Here is a 17785-nt window from a genome sequence, read left to right on the forward strand (position 1 = left end):
TGTATAGATTTTAGATACTAGCCTTTTATCTGGTATGTCATTTGCAAATATCTTCTCCCGTTCTGTCAGTTGCCTTTTAGTTTTGCTGATTCTTTTCTTCTCTGTGCAGAAGCTTTTTATCTTGATGAAGTCCCAATAACTCATTTTTGCTTTTGTTTCCCTGGCCTCTGGAGATGTGTCAAGTAAGATGTGCTGAGGACAAACAGGCTGTTATCTATTTTCTCCTCTAGGATTTTGATGGCTTCCTGTCTTACGCTTAGGTCTTTCATCCATTTTGAGTTTATTTTTGTGTATGGTGTTAGAAAGTGGTCCAGGTTCATTCTTCTGCATGTTGCTGTCCAGTTTTCTGAGCACCATTTGTGGAAACTGTTTTTATTCCATTGGATATTCTTTCCATTTGTCAGGGATTAGTTGGCCATATGTTTGTGGGTCCATTTCTGGGTTCTCTATTCTGCCCCATTGATCGAAGTGTCTGTTTTTGTGCCAGTACCATACTGTCTTCATGATTACAGCTTTGTAATACATCTTGAAGTCTGGGATTGTGATGCCTCCAGCTTTGGTTTTCTTTTTCGGGATTGGTTTGGCTATTCAGGGTCTTTTCTGGTTCCATAGAAATTTTAGAATGTTTGTTCTAGCTCTGTGAAGAATGCTGATGTTATTTTGATAGGGATTGCATTGAATATGTAGATTACTTTGCATATTATTGACTTTTTAACAGTATTTGTTCTTCCAATCCAGGAGCATGGAATCTTTTTCTGTTCTTTGGTGTCTTCTTCAATTTCTTTCATAAGCTTTCTATAGTTCTCATGTATAGATTTTTCGCCTCTTTGGTTAGGTTTAGTCCTAGGTATTTTACGGGTTTTGGTGCAATTATAAATGGGATTGACTCCTTGATTTCTCTTTCTGTTGCTTTATTATTGGTGTATAGAAATGCAACTGATTTCTGTCCATTGATTTTATATCCTGAGACTGCTGAATTCATGGATCAGTTCTAGCAGTGTTTTGGTGGAATCTTTTGGGTTTTCCATATAGAGTACCATGTCATCTGCGAAGAGTGAAAGTTTGACTTCCTCCTTGCTGATTTGGATGCCTTTTATTCCTTTGTGTTGTCTGATTACTGAAGCTAGGACTTCAATACTATGTTGAATAACAGTGGTGAGAGTGGATATCCCTGTCGTTTTCCTGACCTGAGCGGGGAAACTCTCAGTTTTTTTCCCATTGAGGATGATATTAGCAGTGGGTCTTCCATATATGGCTTTTATGATCTTGAGGTATGATCCTTCTATCTCTACTTCCTTGAAGGCTTTTTTCAAGAAAGGATGCTGTACTTTGTCAAATGCTTTCTCTGCATCTATTGAGAGGATCTTGTGGTTCTTGTCCTTTCTTTTATTGATGTTATGTATCACATTGATTGTTTTGAGGTTATTGAATCAGCCCTGCATCCCAGGTATAAATCCCACTTGGTCATGGTGAATAATTATTTTAATGTATTGTTGGTTCCAGTTGGCTAGTATCTTGTTGAGGATTTTTGCATCCAGGATCATCAGGGAAATTGGTCTGTCGTTCTCTTTTTTAGTGGGGTCTTTGCCTGGTTTTGGAATCAAGGTAATGCTGGCTTCATAGAATGATTTTGGAAGTTTTCTTTCCATTTCTATATTTTGGAGAAGCTTCAAAAGAATAGGTGTTTAATATTTGGTAAATTCCCCTCGAAAGCGATCCGGCCCTGGACTCTTGTTTTTTGGAGAATTTTTATTACTAATTTGATTTCTTTATCTTTATGGGTCTGTTAAAATTTTCTATTTGTTTTTATTTTTCAATGTTTATTTATTTTTGAGAGAGAGAGCATGGGCAGGGGAGGAGCAGAGAGAGAGGAAGACACAGAATCAGAAGTAGGATCCAGGCTCCAAGCTGTTCAGCATGGAGCCTGATGCGAGGCTCGAACTCACAAACCGTGAGATCATGACCTGAGCCAAAGTCAGAGGCTTAACTGACTGAGCCACCCAGGTGCCCCTTCTATTTCTTCTTCTTTCAGTTTTGGTAGTTTATATGTTTCTAGGAATTTGTCCATTTCTTCCAGATTGTCCAATTTATTTATTTATTTATTTATTTATTTATTTTAAATATAATTGATATCAAATTGGCTTCCATACAACAACCAGTGCTCATCCCAACAAGTGCCCTTCTCAATGCCCATTACCCACTTTCCTCTTTACTCCCCCCATCAACACTCAGTTTATTCTCTGTATTTAAGAGTCTCTTATGGTTTGCCTCCCTCCCTCTCTGTTTGTAACTTTTTTTTCCCCTTCCCTTCCCCCATGGTCTTCTGTTAAGTTTCTCAAGATCCACCTATCAGTGGAAACATATGGTACCAGATTGGCCAATTTGTTGGCATACATTTGCTCATAATACTCTTGTTATTGTTTGTATTTCTGCAGTTTTGGTTGTGATCTCTCCTCTTTCATTCTTCATCTTATTTATTTTGGTCCTTTCCTTTTTCTTTATGGTCAAACTGGCTAAGGGTTTATCAATTTTGTTAATTCTTTCAAAGAACCACCTCCTGGTTTCATTGATTTGTTCTAGTGGTTTTTTTGGTTTTGATAGCATTGATTTCTGCTCTAATCTTTATTATTTTCCATCTTCTGCTGATTCGGGTTTGGTTTTGTTTTCTGTTCTTTTTCCAGCTCTTTAAGGTATAAGGTTAGGTTGTGTATCTGAGACCTTTCTTCCTTCTTTAGGAAGGCCTGGATTGCTATATACTTCCCTCTTATGACCGCCTTTGCTGCATCCCAGAGGTTTTGGCCTGGGGCGTTATCATTTCCATTGGCTTCTGTCATAGACTCTGAGTCTAAAGTTCTCTTTTGTCTAGCAAAAGGGCGGACGCAGGATTAAAAAGAGAGATGGCTAATGTCTGGGAAAAAGACAAGAGCCCCAAATAAGGGTCCTTGCCCCATAATTATTCAGATTTATTCAGTTTGTAAGAAGGCTTGCAATCATGTAGGCATATACAAAGAGACAAACTAGGAACATTGACTTGTGGATGTGTGGGGGGAAAGGGGATTTTGAAGATATATAGTGTTTGGGGTTTGGGTCAATATAAAACAAAATCCAGGCTCCAAGCATATGGGTTGATGGTTGTTAACAGCAGACAGGAGGCGCCATGCTTGTTTATCTTTGCCAGCCTAGAGGATGAGACAGACGGGGGAATAACCTCAAGGTTAACAAGACACCTTTTCTTTGTTACTTATCTCCGCTCCAGGCTGCTTTGCCTGCAGTGCAGTGGTCCAAAGTTCAATTCACCAATTTACCTAACCTGGCCCTATTCTCCTATGAAAGCAGATTTCTGCTATAGTATTAAACTTGGGGTGCTTTCACCCTGAATATCTAATATTATGATTCCTATGTATTGGGCACCTTTGCACTGATTCTATTTCAGGCCTTTGCCTCTATCTCTCTATTTTGGGTGTTCATCACCCCTCACCCTAACCCTCCCTATTTAGGGGTGCCTTTGCACCTCCCTATTCTTGGCACCTTTGTGCCTCCCTATTCTTGGAGTGCCAATCTGGTTACCCAAACTTGGGTGTGAGCATTTTATGACTTTGTGTTTCTTTATGCCTTGTTAACCCATTGGTGTAGGCCCAGGGGATTCCTAAGCTTATCCCCCACAGGCTTCCATGTACTTTTTAATTTCCTCTTTAACTCCTTGGTTAGACCATTCATTCTTTAGTAGGATGCTCTTTCATCCCCAAGTATTTGTTGTCTTTCCAAATTTTTTCTTGTGGTTGATTTTGAGTTTCATAGTTTTGTGGTCTGAAAATATGCATGGTATGATCTCAATCTTTTTGTACTTGTTGAGGGCTGATTAGTGTCCCAGTATGTGATCTATTCTGGAGAATGTTCCATGTGTACTCAAGAAAAATGTGTATTCTGCTGCTTTAGGATGAAATGTTCTGAATATATCTGTTAAATCCATCTGGTCCAGTGTGTCATTCAAAGCCATTGTTTCCTTGTTGATTTTCTGTTTAGATGATCTGTCCATTGTTGTAAGTGGGATGTTGAAGTCCCCGACTATTATAGTATTATTGTCAACGGGTTTCTTTATGTTTGTGAGTAACTGATTTATATATTTAGGTGTTTCATGTTTGGGGCATTAATGTTTACAATTGTTAGATCTTCTTGGTGGATAGACCCATTAATTATGATATAATGCCCTTCATCTCTTGTTACAGTCTTTATTTTAAAATATAGATTATCTGATATAAGTATGACTACTCCAGCTTTCTTTTGGTGACCATTAGCATGATAGATGGTTCTCCATCCCCTTACTGTCAATCTGAAGGTGATTTTAGGTCTAAAATGAGTCTCTTGTAAACAGCATATACATGGATCTTGTTTTCTTACCATTCTGTTAACCTATGTCTTTTGATCTGAGCATTTAGTCCATTGACATTTAGAGTGAGTACTGAAAGGTATGTATTTATTGCCATTATGTTGCCTGCAGAATTGAAATTTCTGGTGGTGTTCTCTGGTCCTTTCTAGGTTTTGTTGCTTTTGGTGTTTTTTGTTTTGTTTCATCTTTTCATCCCTCAGAGAGTCTCTCTTAAAATTTCTTGCAGGGCTGGTTTAGTGGTCATGAACTCCTGTAGTTTTTGTTTGTCTGGGAAACTTTTTATCTCTCCTTCTAATTTGAATGACAGCCTTGCTGGATAAAGAATTCTTGGCTGCATATTTTTTGGATTCAGCACATTGAATATATCCTGTCACTCCTTTCTGACCTGAAAGTTTCTGTGGATAGGTCTGCTGTGAACCTGATCTGTCTTTCCTTGTAGGTTAAGGACTTTATTTCCCTTGTTGCTTTCATGATTCTTCCCTTGTCTGTGTATTCTGTAAATTTGACTAGGATATTCCTTGTTGAAGGTCGGTTTTTGCTGAATCTAATAGGAGTTCTCTGTGCTTCCTGGATTTTGATGACTGTGTCTTTCCCCAGATTTGGAAAGTTTTCCACTATTATTTGCTCAGATAAACCTTTTACCCCTTTTTTTTTCTCTCTTCACCTTCTGGGACCCCTATGAGTCTGATGTTATTCCTTTTTAATGAGTGACTGAGTTCTTTAATTCTTATATCGTGCTCTTTTGCCTTAGTTTCCCTCTTTTTTTTTTCTACTTCATTATTCTCCTTAAGTTTGTCCTTTATATTGCTGATTTGCCACTCTGCTCCCTCCATCCTTGCCACTATGGCATCCATTTTAGATTGCATCTCAGTTATAGCATTTTTAATTTCATCCTGACCAGATTTTACTTCTTTTAGTTCTGCAGAAAGGGATTCTATGCTTTTTTCAACCCCAGCCAGTATTCTTATTATTATGATTCTAAATTCTGTTCAGACATCTTGCTTATATCTGGGTTGATTAAGTCCCTGGCTGTCATTTCTTCCTGTTCTTTCTTTTGGGGTTAATTCCTTCATTTCATCATTTTGAAGGGAGAAAAAGAATCAATAAAAATTTAAAAAATAAATAAAAATTTAAAAATTAAAGCAACACACAAAAAATAAAATAAAGGATGCTAGATCCTAGGTGTGTTGTGGTCTGGTTGTTGAAAGCAGCTTTATAGAATAGAGAAAAAAGGGGATTGAAAAGAAAAGAAAAAAAGGAAAACGTTTGAAAATTTAAAAAATAAATAAATACAAGAAAATAGAATAAAGTGAAATGATAAAAGTAAAATTGAATTTAAAAAATTTACAAAAAATTTAAAAATAACAGAAAAAAATTAAAGAAAATATTTTTTATAAAAACAGTAAATAAAAATAATTTTTTCTCTTTCTGTTTTCTCTTTCAAGAATAAGAAAAGAAAAAGAAAAAATTGAATGATGGACCAGTGAACATTATGAAATACAATTGAAATTACATCCATTTTCCCCTGAAAGTTAAACTACGAAGCACTTCATAGTCCATAAACTAAGCAGGCGGAGAGACTTGTGGTGTTCCTTGTGGCGCAGTTGGATGGGGCTTGGTGTAACGGTTCTGTTCTCCAGTTGATGGCACTGGTTAGCTTACTGGGGTGGATTGTTGTGCACATGTACTGCATGTACATGCATGTGTTGGAGGGGTGAAAATGGAGTCACCCAGTCACCCGGTCTCTAGTATCAGAACTCTGCTCTCACTAACTGGCAGTCAAGCATCCCTCCTTTGTTTCTGGCTTCTGTCCAATCCCTACTTCCACTGTCTGTAACCAAGCCATCAGCCTTCCAGGTGGCACCTCCCTCCCAAGTTTTATCTTAGATGGGTCTGTTTCTAAACCCCTCATTTCAGAGGGCCCTGTGGCTTTGACCTGCTCCAACCCTCTGGGGGAGGGTCTTCCCAAACAATGGTCAGGTGCTGGTCTGCCCCCAGGAACATTCACATGACTGGGCTGCTACAGATTCCCAGAGACCACAACTGGGTGCCAACCTGCCCCAGAAAAAGTTTGCATGATCATGTAGCAGCAGCGTTTCGAGGATTATGGTAATTCACAATACATATCTGTTTCCAGGCTTCACCGTTAAAGTCCTTGTTCCAACACCAGCAAACGTGGTTGTTCTCTGGGGCCCAAGGGACCTTTGCCTGTGGGGAGGCCACACAGCCTCTATCAAATGTCCTCTCAGCAGTGAAACCGCCTCTCCCTGTGTGGCCTGAGGACCCCTCAGACCTTGCTGTCTGCTCCTGGGTATTTGCCCTTCCCACCAGAGCTCTGCCAGGTGTCGAGCTGTGGAGTTTCAGACTGTGTGCTCCCCTGTGTATAGTCTTAATGGTATTTAAGCCCTCTCCTTTCTCCTTTCTCCTTTCTCCTTTCTTCTTTCTCCTTTCTTCCTTTCTTGTTAAATTCCTTATGGGTGTTTCCACTCTTTCTTTTTCTCTCCAGCTGCTTTCAGGGAGAGTGCTTTTCCTGTACTCTCCCCCCTGTCTCCATCCTTTGTAAGCAAAAACAGTTCCCTACCCTCTTCAGTTTCTTTCTCCACCATTTCACCTCCCTGTGCCACATATCTGCTGAATTCTGTGGTTCAAGTTGTGCAGATTGTTTGTATTAATCCTCAGATCAATTTTCTAGGTGTGCAATGTGGTTTGGTGTTGACATAATTGAATTTCAGGTAGGAGAGAGGCAAAAAAACTTCCATGCTGCTCCACGACCTTGGCCCCTTGTCCTCTATTATTTTTTTAAAGTTTATTTTGAGAGAGAGAGAGAGAGAGAAAGTGCCTGAGTGGGGAGGGGGCAGAGAGAGAGAGGGAGAGAGAGAATCTCAAGCAGGCTCTGCGCTGTCAGCACAAAGCCTGACACTCAAACCCAGAGACGTGAGATCATGATCTGAGCCAAAATCAAGAGTCAGACACTTAACCGAATGAGCCGCCCAGGCACCCCTCTATTTTTTAATATATTCCTAAAGAAAAGAACCTCCCCTTTAATAAAGGATTGATAAGAAACAAATCTTTTCACAATTTACATGTCCGATGATTAGAAAAATTTCCCACAGGCTAGCTTCTTGGTCCTCCTCCATTGTCCACATACTACCAACTGCCATTGGAAATGTGTGAAATTGACCTTCTTGTGAATAGAAGAGGATAAATATGTAAGATGAGAGGCTTAAATTTATTAGTTCAAAATAATAACTTTACTCTAAAAGGATACTTACATGACAAAGCCATATTATGATACTCTTTGGCCTGGACCTTTCTACTATGACGTCAGGTGGTAAGAATATTCCTGGAAGCCATTCCTGTACTAATATATGTAGGAATAATTTAACTACACACAAAGTAATTATTAAATATATCAATATATACCTCTAAACTCAAATTAAGTATATCTTCAAGTTGGGTTCCCCTTAGCTAGATCTCAAGTATGCCCAGGACCACTCCAGTGCCATGCAACACAAGGATAAATATGAAAGATGGTGTTATGGACTGAATTGTATCTCTTAAAAAATCATATATTGAAGTCCTAACCCCCCAATGTGACTATTCTTGAAGATAAGGTTTATGAAGAGATAACTAAGATTAAATAAGACCATAAGGGTAGGCCAATAGGGTAATCTAGTAGGACTGATGTCCTTATAAGAACAGGAAGAGACACTAGGGATACTTATGTATATATAGAAGATATGCCATGTGAAGTCATAATGAGAAAGTGGCCATCAGCAAGCCAGGGAAAGAGGACTCAGGAGAAACCAAACCTGCCAACACCTTCATATTGGATTTCCGACTTCCAGAATTGCGAGAAAATAAATTACTGTTGTTTAAGCCACCCAGTCAGTGATATTTTGTTATAGCAGCCCTAGCAGACTAAGACAGGGGGGAAAGCTAAGTGGAAAGAGTCCATGATCTTAATTGATTTTAATTAAAATATCTTAATTCTAAGTTTTGCACAAATATATGACTGAAGTTCTGCTTCCACTCAAAATCTAGCAAGACACAAGAAAACATTGACCCCACCCAAACAATGAGAGAAATATGTACAACCTACAAACTCACAACTTTTCTTGAGCCTATCAGAGAGTGAGATTGCAAGGCAACTAGGTGGATTGAATTCCAAAGGTTGGTAAGCCCCTCCTGTGAAACATGGATATAGGAAGTATTTCACCTTTGACAAAGCATTGGAGGAAGAGACAGCCACCATAAAAAAAAAAAGGGTAAGAAGAGGGGAGCCTGAGTGGCTCAGTCGGTTCAGCATTCAACTCTTGGTTTCAGCTAAGGTTAAGATATCCATGCTGAACATGGAGGCTGTTTGAGATTCTCTCTCTCTCTGTCTCTGTCTCTCTCTCTCTCTCTGCTCCTCCCCCACCCTCTCTCTCTTTCTCTCTCTCTCTCTCTCAAATAAAGAAATAATTTGTTTTAAAAAAAGAGGGTAAGAAGAAAACAGCTGAAAACTCAACAAATTCTCAATAGCAAAGTCCAGGTTAACTTGATGGTTTAGAGAAGGGATCAACAAACCCCAACCCATATGCCAAATCCATCTTTCTGCTTATTTTTTATACTTTTAAATCACTGGGAAAAACTCAGAACAATAATATTTTGTGATATATGAAAATTACATGAAATTTAAATTTTAGTGTTTATAAATAGCTTTTTGGAACACAGCCACCTCATTGTTTACTTATTGTCTATGTCTGTTCTTGTACTACAATGGGAGAGTTCGTTAGTTGCAATAGACTGTATATTTTGCAAAGCCTAAAATATTTACTATCTGGATTTCTATAGGAAATGTTTTTTGACCCCTGATTTAGAGACCTATGAGCCCAGGACAAAAAGAAGTTGCACTTACTTGCAGGCTCTTTTCCATGCCAGGTCTTTACCATGTTCATATGAGAAAGATTGGGGCAGGGCAGGAGAATAGAAAAGTCCCTTGGCGAAACACAGATATAAAACTTCTTCCTCTTCCCCAGAACTTTCTCTCATATGAGACAAAAGTGCAAGTGCCAGGGGAGTGCCAGGAAATCCTTCCTCCTTCCAGGTCAGGAAAAGATTCAGTACCTCTGAGGGAAGGGTAGAAGTAAAACTCACCCAACACTACAGGAGATATGGGAAACTTTTCTACTACCTCAGTCTCTGATCTTTACTGAGGAAGAGGCAGAAGCAAAAGGCATCTATTGCTTTTGGAGAGTAAGGAAATACTTTCATGCCCTGGATTCTATACTTAAACAAAATAGAGATCTGCTCCCACTGGGTGAGGACTAATAAATTCCTCTTGCATAATAACTCTGAGCTATACATGAAGTGTTAGGCTGCAATAGGGGAAGAGATAGAAATGCCAGGTAAGTCTGTCTTCTGTGATACAGATGCACAGAGCCTACCCAGACTGAGGCAGAACTGGAACAATAGAGAATTATGCCTACCCACCATGAGCCTCATACTAATGATTAGCAGTAGCAATCTACTAGTTGGGGAGAGACAAGAACATACAAAGAGGCACTCTATATGGTGTAGGTGTATAAGACTTGCTGAAAAACATTGGTTGATCAGGTACACTGGAAAAGAAAAACCCTCCAGCTCTACAGGTCATGCATTAGGTACAAAATAGCAGCTGACCACCTCTGGAGGAATTTGAAATTTGTGGTGCGTTGAAAGTAACTCAATCAACAGCAAGCCCAAACTCAGTTCAAGTATCAAGTAAATTGACTTAACTCGCTACATTAACAGTGTTTCAGAAGAGGTATGTTCTCTTCCAACCATAAGTACTGTTTACCTCAGTCTCTACTGGTTTTTGTTGAAAGTACTACAGAAGGTACTTCAGAAAAATATTGAAAGTACTACAGAAAAATTCGAGACATATTTAAAAAGCAAGGGAAAAAAACTTGACCTATTGTCAAGAGAAAAAGTAGTCAACAGAAGCAGATGAAGAGATAACTCACATGTTAGAACTATCAAAAACTTTAAATAATTATAATCAACATGTTGAAGGCCTTATAGAGTAGATGAATAAAATGAATAAACACCTAAGAAATTGCAGCAAAGAGCTGGAAACTTAAAAGAAAAATAAATGGAAATCCTATGAATAATTCAAATAATAGAATTGAGTAAGTCCTTTGACAGGTTAATTAGCAGACTAGACACAGCAGAAAAAAAAATCAGGGTTGGTCAATAAAAATTATCTCAATTGAAACACAAAGAGAAAAAAAAACAGTAAAAAAGTAGAAAAGTGCATCAAAGAGATCTTGCCCACCATCAAATTGGCTAACTTGTGTAAATGGGAGTTTCAAAAGGAGAACAGAGAGAAAGAGTGAGGTGGAAGAAATATTAGAACAGTTAATGGCAAGAATTTTCCCAGATTAATGAAGACAACAAACCACAGATCCATGAAACAGAAAAACCCACAGGGGATACATATAAAGAAAAACACAACTGGGCATATCTTAGTCATACTGCTGTAAACCAAAAATAAAGAGAATATCTTAAATGTAGCCAGAATGAAAGAATTCACTGCATACAGACAAACAAGATAAGAACAATAGTAAACTTCTTGTCAGTAACTATGCATATCAGAAGACAATGGAGCACGATCTTTTGAAAGGTGGTGATGGGAGACCTCTCATGGCAGAGAAGACACAAATTACAAATTATGAATGTGAAGCATGAAAGAGAAGTCATTGGTTTAGATAGTACAGACATGAAGAGGATAATAAGAGACTATTTTCTGTCTTCTCCATTACTACTTCATGTACATAGATTTGACACCTTAGATGAAAAGGACAAATTCACTAAAGGCATGAATTCCCAAGCCCTTTCAAGAAAAAAAAAATAGATAATTTGAATAGCCCCATAACTATTAAATAAATTGAATTCATATTTAAAAAAAATTTATTGTTGTATTTTGGTAAACATTTAAGGAAGAAATAATACCAACTTTATATAAAATCTTTTAGAACGTAGAAGAGGGAACCCTTCCCATCACATTTTATGAGGTCAGCATTCCTCTGACACCAAAGCCACAGGTCAATATTCCCCATGCACAAATAAACAAAAATCTTCAAAATATTAGTAAACCAAATCCTACTATATATATTAGATGTGGTGAGGTTTATCCCAGGTATGCAAAGTTAGTTTTAATTAAATAATAAATCAATATAATTTACCATCTCCATATACTGATAAGAAAAAAACATATGTTAATCTCCATAGATGCAGGAAAACATTCAACTAAGTTGAACAACCATCAGTAGTAGAGGCTGCAAACTAGAATGCAAGAAAACTTCCACAGCCTGATGAATGACATCTACAAAACACCTGGAGATAACATCACATTAAATCATGAAAGAATGAATACTTTCTCTCCAAGATAGGAAACAAGGCAAGGACGTCCACAAAGGCATACAGGTAGGAAAGAAAGAAAAAAAAAGTCTTTATATAAAAATGACCTCATTATCTGTGTGGAAAAATCTGAAGAATTTATGAAAAAATTAAAACTAATAAGTGACATTAGCATGGTCAGGACACAGTTTTGCAGAAGAGCAAAGTCAAAGTCACTATACTGCCTGATTTTAAGATTTAATGTAAAGCTACAGTAATAAAAACCAGTGTAATATTAGAGAAAGAATAGACATATAGGTCAATTGAACTTAATAGAGAATCCAGATGTACCAAGTCAGAATCTGCATTTTAATAAGATTCACAGGTAATTCACATGTACACTCAATTTTCCCCTTTTCCTTACCCCCTCCTCCAAGATCATATCGAGTTCTGTCAGTTCGTACCTCTGAAGCAAGTCTCAATCCATCCATGTCTCTATTCCATGGCCACCTTATTCCAAGACACCACTTTCTCTCCTATACTACTGTGGCCTCCTGACTTTTTTGATTCTTCTTTTTTCCCCTATAGGCAATTTATAAAACAGCCAGAGTGATCTTCATGGAGTTTGTTTTCTAGTGGAGAAGACAAAATAAACATGTAAGTAAATAAATGAAAATAATCATTATTAACTGTAATAAATGCAAAGAAGGATATCAATATATGTGATAAACAGAGAGGAGGCTACTTGCCTCCTGTAGATGGAAACTATTTAAGTAAGCTTGGGTTGTCATAACAAAATATCACAGACTGTGTGGCTTGAACAACAAAACTTTATTTTCTGCCAGTTCTGGAGGATGGAAGTTCAAGATCAAAGTTACATCAGGATTGGTTTCTGGTGAAACCTCTCTTCCTGCCTTCTGGAGAGTTATTTTTTTGCCGTGTTCTCATCTGGTTCCTCTGTGCCCATGCAGGATGGGGGTCAGGGAGCATACTCTTGTATCTCTTCTTCTTCTTATAAAGATACCAATTCAATCAGATTAGGGCCCTTATGACTACTTAACATTAATTACCTCTTTATAGGCCCTATAACCAACAGTAATATTGAGGTTAAGGCTTCCCTACATGAAATTGGGTAGGTGGAGATACAATTCAATCCATTACAGGGAGATTGGGAAGGCTGGTCTGTAGAAGTGGCATCTGAAGATCTGAGATTTGAGGTGGAACCAACCATGTAAAGAATGAGGACAAGACCATCATGGGTAGAGGGAACCCATGGACATAGGACACCTTTACGTATTGGAGTTTTGGATTATCAGGAGGAAAAGTAAATCCAGCTGTTTCCATTCTGGTCAGAGAGGAGAGGTTACAATCAGACCTGTAATCTTCATATTTCTATTCAAAAGTCACTCTACCAGCATTTGAAATTGGCATTTGGACAAGGACAGAAAGAAAACAAAAAGAAGAAACCAATTACAGGCAGGTAAAAATTATACCTTTATTTGCAGTCCAGAGCTAACACCTCTCCCTGAGACTGGTTCACTTAAAAGCTGTCTCGGGGAGCCTGGGTGGCTCAGTTGGTTAAGCAGCCGACTTCGGCTCAGGTCATGATCTCGCGGTCCGTGAGTTCGAGCCCCGTGTTAGGCTCTGTGCTGACAGCTCAGAGCCTGGAGCCTGTTTCAGATTCTGTGTCTCCCTCTCTCTGACCCTCCCCCATTCATGCTCTGTCTCTCTCTGTCTCAAAAATAAATAAATGTTAAAAAAATTAAAAAAAAAAGCCGTCTCAATGAAGGATGACTTCTTGGGACATTTCATTAAATATTTGATGGCTATATGCCTATTCCACTGGTGGTGATTTAGAAGCATTACCAGTGGTGCCTGGGTGGTTCAGTACGTTAAGCTTGATTTTGGCTCAGGGCATGACCCCAGGGTTGTGGGATGGAGTTCTGCATCAGGCTTCTGGCTGAGCATGGAGCCTGCTTAAAATATTCTTTCTCTCTCTCTCTCTCTCTCCCTCTCTCTCTCTCTCCCTCTGCCTTGCTCCCCCACTTGCATTCTCTCTTTCTAAAATAAAATAAATAAAATAAAATAAAATAAAATAGAAAATAAATAAAAGCATTACCATGAAGGAAAATGCCTTAGACAATTCTAAAATTCTCATTGGCTGATGTACACGGAAATTCTTAATCTTAGATTAAGTCAACTGAAAAGTATTTGACATCACGTGTCAGCAAAAACTTCTTATTGGCGCCGCTTGCAGCTTTCCACTGTTTACCTAAGCAGCACCCAGCAGACTATGCTTGAGACGTGCTCCAAGGCAGGAATAGGGAATGTGAAACACTGAAATTTTTCAACATTTATTCAACCACACCCCATTTTCATTATCTCCATGCAGGGAGGTGAACAGAGAGAACTACCAAATACCACAATAAGCGTGATTTGTGCCTGATTCACTCTTTCCCCACTCAGTGTAACTGTCAACAGCATCACAGTGATATAAATAAACATTTTGCTGAATTCAGACCCAAGGGAGGGTTTCTTTCATGGCAGGTCTTTAAGGGATTGAAGTCTTAATTCACTCAGACACTCCATAGACTATCCTAGTATTACTTTTTAGCAACCATCTGACCAAAAATCATATTTGAAAAAATTATCTTAAATATTACCATAGTGCATAGATTCTGTAGTTTGTTAAAAAGAAATACACAAAAATAATACACACTATATGTTCTATTGCCAATGGATAAGTTGTATTCTTTCATAGATTCTATCTTGTATTCCTTTGCTATACAGTGTCATTGGTTGGTTTCTTAAAGGAACAGCCAAAGAAAATTAAAATTTAACTTTTTTTACATTGCACTCTGTGCTTACTCTACTTATATAAATGATAAGTAGAATAGAACTATGTTGCTTATGTAGTTTTCTGTGGCTTTATTTGTACTGTGGTTTAATTTGTACTTAATTGGACAAAACTGAAAGAGGCCTAAAAAAAAAAACTCTGAAAATCATTTGATTATAACTATTACAATCAAACAGAATCTTACACTTAAGATCCTGTGATATGTAAAAATACAGTTACACATGAACCTGAACTTTTTTTTTTTTAATTTTTTTTAACGTTTATTTATTTTTGAGACAGAGACAGAGCATGAACAGGGCAGGGGCAGAGAGAGAGGGAGACCCAGAATCCGAAACAGGCTCCAGGCTCTGAGCTGTCAGCACAGAGCTGGACGTGGGGCTTGAACTCACAGACTGTGAGATCATGACCTGAGCCGAAGTCGGACGCTTAACCGACCGAGCCACCCAGGCGCCCCTGAACCTGAACTTTTTAAAGTCTGTTTATGTATGTTAAAATGCATGTTTATTTCAACTCAGCTTCTTTTTAGTGAATATCATTTTTCTATTTCTGTTAAAATCACTAACAATCATTTAACTAATTATTTAGTGAAGCAGATTATCTTAAAACTAATGCTGTGGATTGATCAGTTTTAGGTGACACTTATTTAGTTGAAAAATCCACTTGCTGTAAATGTTTTCAGCAAAACCTGTATATTCTTCTTGGTTTTCTCCAAAGACCAGTTTTGGGATCTTTTTCTGTTTTGGGTTTGTCCTAATAATTTTTTTCTTACAAATAATTCCAAGTTTACTTTATTACAGATGGTATTTGTCTATAGCCAAAAATACTTTCCAAAATGCACCCTAGCTCAATAAACTAGTTTAAAAAGCATCTTTAATGAAAACAAACAGTCAAAACAGATTAACAATAATCAAAACCCCTAAGAGCATTGTAACTGGCTATTTGCACCTCACTAGTCCTAGGTTTTTGTTTTTTAATTAATCTAGGATACAAATGTGTAGGAAATAGAAAATCGATTGTGTGACTATATACGCAATTTAATGGGACATGGTGAGTTGAATGGCTGCCACCCGTATTGTGTTAAAAACAGGATTTTGCACATCTCTCTAAACTGCACCAGATAAAACTGACCATTGAGTTTACTACAGTTTAGATCACCAAATATGAAATAGTTTTGGCTAAAACCCTGGACAGTTGGTTGAATAAGCAGAAAAATTAATTTTTCTACACTCAGAATTTATCTTTAGATTTTTATATCACCATAAAGCTATGTTTTTAAAAAGATATCTTGAGTGTCTACTACTTATGAGTCACTGATGTAGATATCAGGGAACAAAATACATATGATATATTCTGTATTATATTAAATGCATGTTACATATATCATATGATATATATTTTACATGTAATGAACAAAATATTATATGGTTTCTCCAATCATTAATTAAAATATATAAACATCTGAAAGATAGTTTCATTCCTAATCTTCTTTTGTCAATTTTATGGGCAATGAATTGGCTTTGTGAAAAGATTGTTATCAGAATTTAAGAAAATGAAATAAAAATTCCATTTAAAAAATAACGTGTTAAACCAGCAGTGTTAAGTTGTTCTGAACATGTACTGCCACCCAATGGACATGTGCTCCAATGGCACTAGTATGTAGGTTTGGAGACCATATATCCTTTTGTGAAAGTAATACCATGTGCAAATCATTCATTGTGGTAGGTTTTTTAGTTTAGAATGAACTAGATTGCCCTTGGGGAGGGAGGGATGGAGAACTTTAGCTAGAAATGTTTTCTTCTCTAAACCCAGAAAAAAAAAAAAAACCTATTCAAAATCTGATCTGAGGTGACTAGTGAAATAGTGAAATTGCCTATAAATATCTTCAGTGATATCAAGTACCAGTGACTATCTCATAGAAACATTACCGACATGCAAATAGTAACCTTTTCGTGTTACGTAGAAGTTGTATCATGAATTGAGGCTGGGAAAAAACAATGGAATAGACCATAGGTCTTCTGCTGTAGGTCTCTAAATTTTCAGCCTGATCCTTTTATTTTGTATTTTGTATTTTGTTTTTGTTTTTGTTTTGTGGAATCAGACTGGTTTTATGTGCCAAAGATAGTTTGTAAAGAGTTCTGACTGCTCAAGAGAATGAATGGAATAGAATGTCCCTCAGGGTCCCTTCCACCTTCATGATTACATTTTTTTTTTTTTTTTTTTTTTTTATGACATTTATTGACAAATTGGTTTCCATACAACACCCAGTGCTCATCCCAAAAGGTGCCCTCCTCAATACCCATCACCCACCCTCCCCTCCCTCCCACCCCCCATCAACCCTCAGTTTGTTCTCAGTTTTTAACAGTCTCTTATGCTTTGGCTCTCTCCCACTCTAACCTCTTTTTTTTTTTTTTTCCTTCCCCTCCCCCATGGGTTCCTGTTAAGTTTCTCAGGATCCACATAAGAGTGAAACCATATGGTATCTGTCTTTCTCTGTATGGCTTATTTCACTTAGCATTACACTCTCCAGTTCCATCCACGTTGCTACAAAGGGCCATATTTCATTTTTTCTCATTGCCACATAGTACTCCATTGTGTATATATACCACAATTTCTTTATCCATTCATCAGTTTATGGACATTTAGGCTCTTTCCATAATTTGGCTATTGTTGAGAGTGCTGCTATGAACATTGGGGTACAAGTGCCCCTATGCATCAGTACTCCTGTATCCCTTGGGAAATTGCTCGCTCCATGATTACATTTTCAATGTCATTGTTCAAGCCTTTGACAAAAAGTATTTAAAGAGGGAAAAAATATAATTCACCTCAAAGGTTTTTAAAATGACTTGCATTAGATGCCTTTTAAAAGTTTTGTATAGGCATTTTCACATTTTTATTGACCCAGAACTTGAGATAACCAGCATATCGTCCCTTGGTAAATTTTTAAATAAAAAGGTGTGCTGATGCAGAGGCTTGCTTTGTTTAGGAAATCCATCATTCAGTAATTTCAAGTTCAATGATAATGTTGCTCTGAAGGCTCTTTATGTTCAAAATGCCACTTCCATTTTTCACGTAGGCCAAAGTAACAGAGAGGTTGGGGTATTGGATGGGACCTTGGCACGTAGGAACCAGAACTTCTTTTTTTAACTTTAGCTATTAAAAAGATCTTAGCTTAATAGTAT

The 17785-nt window shown here is 37.5% G+C and overlaps 1 long non-coding RNA gene across 1 annotated transcript; it reads right to left on the minus strand.

The window, feature by feature from the left end:
• Positions 1-2302: 2302 nt before the first annotated feature.
• LOC115508276 lies at positions 2303-17113 on the minus strand. The gene is made up of 2 exons (XR_003966973.1): positions 17064-17113; positions 2303-2346 (listed from the first exon to the last, which is right to left on the minus strand). It is a non-coding gene; the product is annotated as an uncharacterized LOC115508276 (long non-coding RNA).
• Positions 17114-17785: the final 672 nt, after the last annotated feature.

Source organism: Lynx canadensis, chromosome A1 (assembly GCF_007474595.2).
Source record: "Lynx canadensis isolate LIC74 chromosome A1, mLynCan4.pri.v2, whole genome shotgun sequence".
NCBI lineage: Eukaryota > Metazoa > Chordata > Mammalia > Carnivora > Felidae > Lynx > Lynx canadensis.